At 42.3% G+C, this 8,295-nt stretch overlaps 1 long non-coding RNA gene across 1 annotated transcript; it reads right to left on the bottom strand.

Annotated features, from left to right (window-relative positions):
• Window positions 1–449: 449 nt before the first annotated feature.
• LOC146220770 (uncharacterized) lies at window positions 450–1,241 on the bottom strand. The gene is made up of 3 exons (XR_014750958.1): window positions 1,032–1,241; window positions 850–920; window positions 450–591 (listed from the first exon to the last, which is right to left on the bottom strand). It is a non-coding gene; the product is annotated as an uncharacterized LOC146220770 (long non-coding RNA).
• Window positions 1,242–8,295: the final 7,054 nt, after the last annotated feature.

Below are 8,295 nucleotides of genomic sequence, written 5' to 3'. Positions count from 1 at the left end.
CCCCGCTACAGGTCCTGTCTGTTAGCCCTGACAATGAAGCTCAAAATAAGTTAGTGTCCTATCAACATAATTGCACGTGTGAAAGGGGCTATACAAGTCATAAAAAATCACATCTAGAATAATATACATCATCAAAAGAATATTATGGGATTCTAGTTTTTGGTCACATAGCCATGTGAAAGGTTGGATTGGGAAGCTGCAATCATCATTCATTCACCTGGCTTGTTTTGAATGGGCTGCCGGGGCGTGTTTGAGTGTCTACGCTGTGAGGAGCTCCACAGCCTTCTCTCCTAGTCCCGTCTTCCACTTCATCACAGGATCTGCAATTAGAAGTCATGAACTTATTGTTAGCACCAAATTGAACGTTGAACGCTATGTGTAAGCCATAGTTCACAGCATCTCAAAACACCTACCACTCCAGCACCTTAAGGCGCTCCTCAAGGTCTTGGAGTTCAGCCTGTGTTTGGGCCACCTGTAGGTCCATCACTGGCACCTCTTCAGCGTGTTTGCCCTGTCGTCGCCTGAATAGGAGTGCCTCTCGCTGGTTCTCCTCCAATGTCTCCATCTTCTGGAACATAACCTGTAATGTGTCTGTCAGTAAAGACAAGTAAAACAAGTTTGCAAGAGTTGACATGATTGGCATACACTGTGGTTCTTCTAGATTAGCTGTAACATTGATGTAAATAACACATGTTACCTTGAATGGTTGTATACAAAGCATTAGTAAGACAACATTTGTTGTTTTGACAAATATGTATCCTCCAGCCACGATCAGAACAACTTAAGTATGCCTTACAATGAGTTGGCAATGCTATTGAGAAGCTTTGAGTGTCTTATATTTGCACTTGCCTGGCTGCCAGCTGTTTTCCTGGACCCCATATGGGTTCTCCTCCACCAGACCAGAGTTGACACCTAGGGGTCTGGTGAGGCAAATGTTTTCAGTCATGCTTTTGCTTCAAAACATAGCCTTTAGGGTTGCCATGGTTCATACAATTATTGTCACTGTTAAAAACGGTCAATCATTACTTTACCATAATTTCCCAGGGACACAGTGCTAGGCCGTGTGACGGTGGTAGGATACTCTGTACAGAAATGAAAGTGGAATGTAGTTTAAGTACATAGTATTAGCATTTTGATTTAAAAATAAAAGGATCAGCATCGCACATGTGTGATCGTTTGAAAGCAGGGCCCCACAGCGTAGCGTCGCATATGTGTGATTCTGAACATTACAACCGACTATTTTCCGATAGACAACCAATGTGACAAACGCTATAGTATGGCTTCAAAATGTACAATTAGTAGGCTAATAAGTAACACTAGCAGGTAGGAGCATTGCTGCGAGTATTATGCAAGGTTGCTAGGTAACGGGAGCTAATTAAAGCTACCTAGCTGCCGTTTTGGAAAAAAACTTGTGGAGACGTCGGAAATATTTAAAACTCACGCATCTTAAGGTTAAAACGAATAAACTTATCCAAAGACAGATGTCACGTACAAATTGGAAGAATTAGTGACATGATACTTTTATAGACGCCATATTGCTGTGCATGCCATGACCGACTGATCAAAACGTGATCAGCCACGAGCTAAGTCCACAGTCTGAAAATTTAAGGCTAAATAAACTATTTTCGGACAAGGTGATTTCTAACAGTTCTGAACGTTTCTTATTTTCACTGATTCTTTTGTGGTTGATTTGTGAGACGCTAAACTTTGTATGTATTTTCAGTATTTAACTTTCTGGAGGGTTTAGCCTTAACTCTACAGTAAATTATACTAGCGTTACTACTAGCTAGTAGCTAGCGAAATCATAACGTAAACAATGTTAATCTGAAACAGATAACCAGGCTTAATAGCCTAAATTTCAAACTTATACGTAATAGCATGTTCCATCCAATTTCAGAAAATATGTTTATATATATCACCTTTGAAGTAGCTAATTTCCAGTTGAAATCCATGAGTTCAAGACATTTGAATCCCTGCAAACTCTTATATGAAATCCCAGTTTCAGAGATGCGTTGAAATGGGCATGCGCAAAGTTGTTGCTCAGAGCAGACTGACAGTGCGTTCACACTGCAGACTTTTTTTTACCGCTCAGCACCGCCGGCCTTCCCACAGTGCACCAAGCTCGGGGGCGTGCCACACAGATTCATTCAGAGCTGTAGTTCTCTTAAATCACTGTTGTAGTTCTATAATGTCATGGCAAATGTGCAGACAAAATACAACTTTTACACACATTAAGCAAGAATCCGACACGCTTTCTAGATCAGACATGATCTTATCTTCAGCACACAATAGGTTATCTTTTTCCACACTTTTTTTAGGCCGAGTGAAAGATTAAATGCCACCCGCACTCTATGTAACGGGTCTTTTTCCGGCTGGATGTGTAACCTTTTATTATATTACTCGAAATCTGTGCAAATCATTCGCTAGATTATGACTTGCCTCTACACATTCACTGTATGGATAGCGAGTGGCTGCCAGCCAGCATTTCAGCGTTGAATGTCAATCGTGTGCCAGGTGAGCTAGCTAGACAATGCAGCTAGCACAGAAGAAAGTTACTTAATGTGAAGAAACTGAATTAAAGTACAAAATACAACACACCAAGGACGCCGACAACCTCAGCAACCCTGCGCCAGGCATAATTTTTTTTGTTTACGTCTCTGTAATTGAACAAAGACGTATCATACAATACTGAGTATGAAGACACACATACGATGAGTTGCTCTTCCATCTTGAAATTGTCAAACCTAGAAATGTTTACCATGAGCAACAGCTGCTACGTTACAAGAAACAAGAAACCAACCCGATTGGCCATCGCTGGCGTTTTCACGCTCCTCATTTACATAAAGTTGAGAAAATCCAACTTTCGCCGCCCCGCTCGCCTTCCCACATGCCCTACGCGAGCGTCGCTGCCCCGCTCGCCTTCCCACAATGCCCTACGCGGGCGTCAACCCCTGGTTTCATTGAAAATGAATGGGAAGCCGACGCCCCGCTCTGCCCGCCCCGCTGCAGTGTGAACGCACCGTGAGGGGTAGCTCGGTTTGTTGAGGAAGAATTGTAATATTCTGTGATGACTTGTCTTTGGAAATAAAACTTAAGAATCGCCTGCCATTTGGTCACATTGAACAATTTTGTATTACAAAATTATTGCAGCTCAAATTTGCATTGTGTGTCATACAGCTTTAGAGTGCTGGACAAAGAATGTTTGCTTAATATGTTACACATCACACATTGATTGCTTTTATACATGTAAAGAATGAAATACTTATATTTTAATATAGGCCTCAGGCTAAGAATATAAGAAGTATATTCCAAATTCAGTCTTTTATTTATTAACGCTATGTTCCTGCATATGAGAAAATTGATGACCATGCTGGGGCTGAGCTGCACGTGAATTACATACATTGTCTACATTTATACGTGCTGGGTGCAACATTTAATATTGCGACCAAAGAGCGACTTAACGGAAACTTAACCCATGGTACCAAAATGAATGTATCCAACCGACCAAGGTACGACGTCGCGGCAACGTTGTCCACGGGACCAAAATTAACGTAACCAGCCGACCAAGGTACGACGTCGCGGCAACGTTGTCCATGGGACCATAAAATAACGTAACCGGCCGACCAAGGTACGACGTCGCGGCAACGTTGTCCACGGACCTAATAATCACGTTACCAGCGAACCAAGGTACGACGTCGCGGCAACGTTGTCCATGGGACCAAAAAATAATGTAACCAACCAACCAACCAAGGTACGACGTAGCGGCAACATTGCCCACGGACCTAAAAATGACGTTACCATCCGACCAAGGTACGACGTCGCGGCAACGTTGCCCACAGGTCAAAAAATAACGTAACCAGCCAACCAAGGTACGATGTCGCGGCAACGTCGTCCATGGGACCAAAAAAATACGTAACTAGCCGACCAAGGTACGACGTCATGGCAACGTTGTCCATGGGACCAACTGGCAACATTCCCTTTATAATGTTGCTACGACGTTGCCAGAAGGTAACGTTGCGGGTTACCAACTGAGCACTTACTGGCAACGTTGCCGCAACGTCATGTGTTAGCTGGGTGGGTGTGCAGGTACACATGATGAGTTTCTCGTCCGTTTTGAGATTCTAGGTTAGAAATGTTGCCAGTCTGTTGCCAATGACCAGCGGTTGCTACATTTTTCCAGCAAGTTCCAGTCATTCCAGTGTTGTCCTCTTACCTTCAAATTCGTTCAACCTAGACTTGAGCAACTGGTTTTCTGCTCAATTTTCACATTTTCCTTCAACTCGTCTCTCTGAAATGTTCCCCTTTTTGTTTTGCATTTTTCTTCTTTTTTTTCGATTTTCTGCCTTCATCTTGCTCCAGGTCCTTTCAAAAATACATTTCACAACAGTATCTTCCAACTGCCAGTACTTTTGCATTTTTTCCCTCTTTTCTGTACTTTTCTGCCTTCATCTTGCTGCAGGTCCTTTCTAACATACATTTCAGACCTTTTGAAACTCCAGCAAATATTTTTTTGCTAAATGTTAAAATATTTTTGCATTGTTTCTCTTTTTTTAATTATTTTTTCACTTTGTTTAGCATTTTTCTTCTCTTTTCTGTAGCTTTATGCCTTTGTCCAGCTCCAGCCCCTATTTAAAATACCTTTCGGTCGCTTTGAAGCTTCAGCTTATAACTTTCTGAAAAAAAAAATCAGCTTTTTTAGCATGGTCAGCTATCCCATTCAGGTTTTCAGCATTCTCACTGCTGTTCCGCAGGAACAGCCTTTTCTAGTTATTATTCTTTTTGCCCCCCTAAAACTTTGTCAATATTTGTACTACATGGACAACGTAGGTGTCAAACGTTTCGTCTTGGTAGCGATTGAGTTGCTTGTATTTGGATTTACGTTCCGTTGCACAGACAAAGTGCCTTCTGTCGACAAAGGGTAACCTGTGCTTGCTACGTCACCACGTCAACACACGTTAGAAACGACGCATGGATTCAACGTGACTTTCTATCTTGCAAAATGGAGCTTGGATTACGAGTGAAAAATACCACCCCCAAAAAATCGGAACCATTTGGCTTTGCGATTTTGAGTGGAACTGCAATCTCGGATTTTTGATTTAGGTCGTGACAGTCTTTGAAATTTGAGCGAGTGCAGGTCGCCCGTGAGACCGCCTATTCTTTTAGGCGGCAGCCATGCTAGAACGCGTCATAGTAGTAGCTAATTTTATAGTTCAATTTTACACGAAAAAACAGAAAGAGTGAAATGTTATGACGATATGACTATTGTGAAAACAGCCAGGTGGTGAGATTTTAATATAGGTTGCTGTAAAAACTTTGATTTGTTTGCTACATAAGAGCCTGTCAGCCTCCTTTGACGATTGCGGCAGCAACAAGTCAACAGTGTTGACACTCAGTCACGTGTCGATCTGCGTCTGGTGAGTATTTTCTTAATTTCGTACCAGGGTCAATTCTACATCTAAATGGACAGCAGTGTTTTAAAGATATAGCGATTGCGAAGACAGCCAGCGGGTCAGCATAATTTGTTATTTGTGTAAAACTTGGAATTTGAGTGAGACTGCGTCTTGTTTTGACGTTAGCCACAGAGTCACAGACTCGACTCGCCCACTGGCAGTGTAGGAGGCTACAGTAATGTCTTCAATGCCACAGCTATGGCTAAACTTTATGTCTCATTACACGGCTGTTCTTAATGCCGTAGAATGCTCCATTCACTTGAATGGGGCTACCCAACGTTCTGCGGTGAACATTTTTCTCATATTTGACCGTTGCTATGCATATTTGACCGCTGTCAAGGGAAGTGAACTATTCTATTTCTCTGCTGATCAACAATACGAATGGTAACAAATCAGGGTTCAACATTAAAAAAAAATTGCGATTGGCCCCACGGGCCAGTGGGTATGAAACTTACTGGCCCCCCCTCCAAAAGTTGTAATTTATCATTGTTACAACAAAACCAAAGACTTATAAGTTATGTTATTCTGTTAATATATTTAACCATTTATTAAACACATCCTGGATATAAAAAGAACAAAAATGAAATCACATTTCTAGTGATAAAAAATAATAAGGTAATAGTCAGCAAAACAATTGACTTCTAACCTCAAAAATTACGTGCTCTCTTCCCTGCTGACAGCCATCTCTGCACGACTGTCTGGCTGAAACTGAAACCTCTGGTCCCTCAATGCTAATTTATAAAAGCTTCCATTGCATTTCATCAGTATGATACTAAGTACCCAAGTCGACACCATTCTTCTGCTGCAGTTCAATAGCCCGGGGAACAAGGCGAACGTCTGTCCGTCTTAATTACGTGATAAGCCGTTGTTATAAATCGTGCAATAACACGATGGGCATCTGCATTTGAATTCCTAACCAGCATGGTCAACGGCCTGGAAGATAGTCAACCATCCGCTTAACTGTCACGCAAACCAGGTGCTGCCTGCTAGCATGGCTGGTCAGGGATTGTTTTTGAAAATTGTCGGTGCCTGTGTAAAAAATATCCACTTTTGTCTGCTTTAGACGGGAACATACGACAGACAACACAGTGCATCTTAGCTCCATAAAAAAAGTTGCTTCCGTTTGAACTCAGCTCTACTTTGCTTTCATCTTCACTTTTGTCTCGCGCCAGTTCTTAAAAAATGTAGAGATTAGAGAATTTAAATTTGACAATCACTCGTCACTCACTCAACTCTTGATTTGCCAAATGTGCGCCCCACGAGCTGCAAAGTTATTTATGCATTTAGCAGATAGCAAAACATATGAAGGATGTTAATTTTTAAAATGCATTTTTTTTTTTTTTTCAATCAATAATTTGCAGTGTCCCGATCGGGCCAGTGAGTTGCTATTTAACTGTCCCAACGTTACTTTTAACTGGCCCCGGGCCATCGGGCCATGGCTTATGTCGAACACTGCAAATACATTGTAAAAAGACACACTGTGTTAAGTTATTTTAGTTGGCAAGTAGCCGTGTAATAAGCGGGATAATGTATAGAATGCCGGTCATTATCGGGGAAATAAACCCCTTCATGGCAAAACAAAACTGGCAAAAACTCTGCTTCGCGTCGTGCCTAACAACTCCCATTACATGTTCTAAAATCAGCGCAAACCACAGCCTCTTGGGGCTTATTGCTTAATTATCCCTTACAAAAGAAACATTCTAATTTCCTGCGCTTTCAAACAATCAGTGGAGTGTGGATAGCAACGGCAGCTAGCTTGCCTCTAGCAAACTGCGTTTGAATTAGCCATGTGTTTTTTTTTCAGTTAGCAGACGGTACTATTTGAATCGTAATTCCATCTGAAACACTACCAGTGACGCGTGTCCACTACAGCGTTTTTTAACGCTCTGCACCGCTTGCCTTCCCACAGTGCTCCATGCTCGGGGGCGTGTTAGATACAGAGAAGTGATACAGAGTTGTAGTTCTCTAAGGTCACTGTTGTAGTTTATGTAAAACGGTGTAATGGACAAGTGTGCAGACTTGGGTTCATGTACTTACAATATCGATCATTATTGATATAAATATAGGTGCTCCTGTCCTGATCAAAATACAGCTTTTTCACTGCATGACGCAAGGAATCAGATACGCTGACGAGAGGTTGCATGATCTTGTCAACTAGGCTATGGGTACAGCACTGTACAGCACTTCAGTAACATTCGCTCGGTTATGGCCACTACACATTTACTGTATTGCTAGCGAGTGACTGCCAAGCAGCATTTCAACGTTGAATGTCAATCGTGTGCCGGGTAAACTAGACTACTGTAGCTAGACTAGTACAGTATGCAGCTAGCACAAGAACATTAGAGCTAGGTTGCGAACTGTAGTTAGCTAAAGTGACAAGACTGAATTTAACACACCAGGGACACTGACAACCTCGGCAACCCTGCACCAGGTATACATTTGTTGTCTCTTTAATCGTACAGAGGAGTATAAAACAAGACTGAGTGTGTAGACACACATACAATGAGTTGCTCTTCCATCTTCAAATTGTCAAACCTCGAAATGTTTACCATGACAAACAGTTGCTACGTTACAAGAAACAAGAAACCAACCCGATTGGCTAATGCTAGAGCGTTTTCACGCTCCTCATTTACACAAAGTTGAGAAAATCCAAATTTGGACACCCCGCTCGCCTTCCCACCAAACCCTACGCGAGCATCAACGCCCCTCTCGCCTTCCCACAATGCCCTACACCAGTCAACGCCCGGTTTCATTGAAAATGGATTGGAAGCCGACGCTCCGCGCTGCTCCGCTCCGCTGTAGTCGACACGCACCGTAACAGTAGCTTGTTTCAAAGGGGGTTCCT

Source organism: Hypomesus nipponensis, chromosome 27 (genome assembly GCF_054491055.1).
Source record: "Hypomesus nipponensis isolate SF chromosome 27, ASM5449105v1, whole genome shotgun sequence".
Classification (NCBI taxonomy): Eukaryota; Metazoa; Chordata; class Actinopteri; order Osmeriformes; family Osmeridae; genus Hypomesus; species Hypomesus nipponensis.
This window is presented reverse-complemented; position numbering and strand designations above follow the sequence as displayed.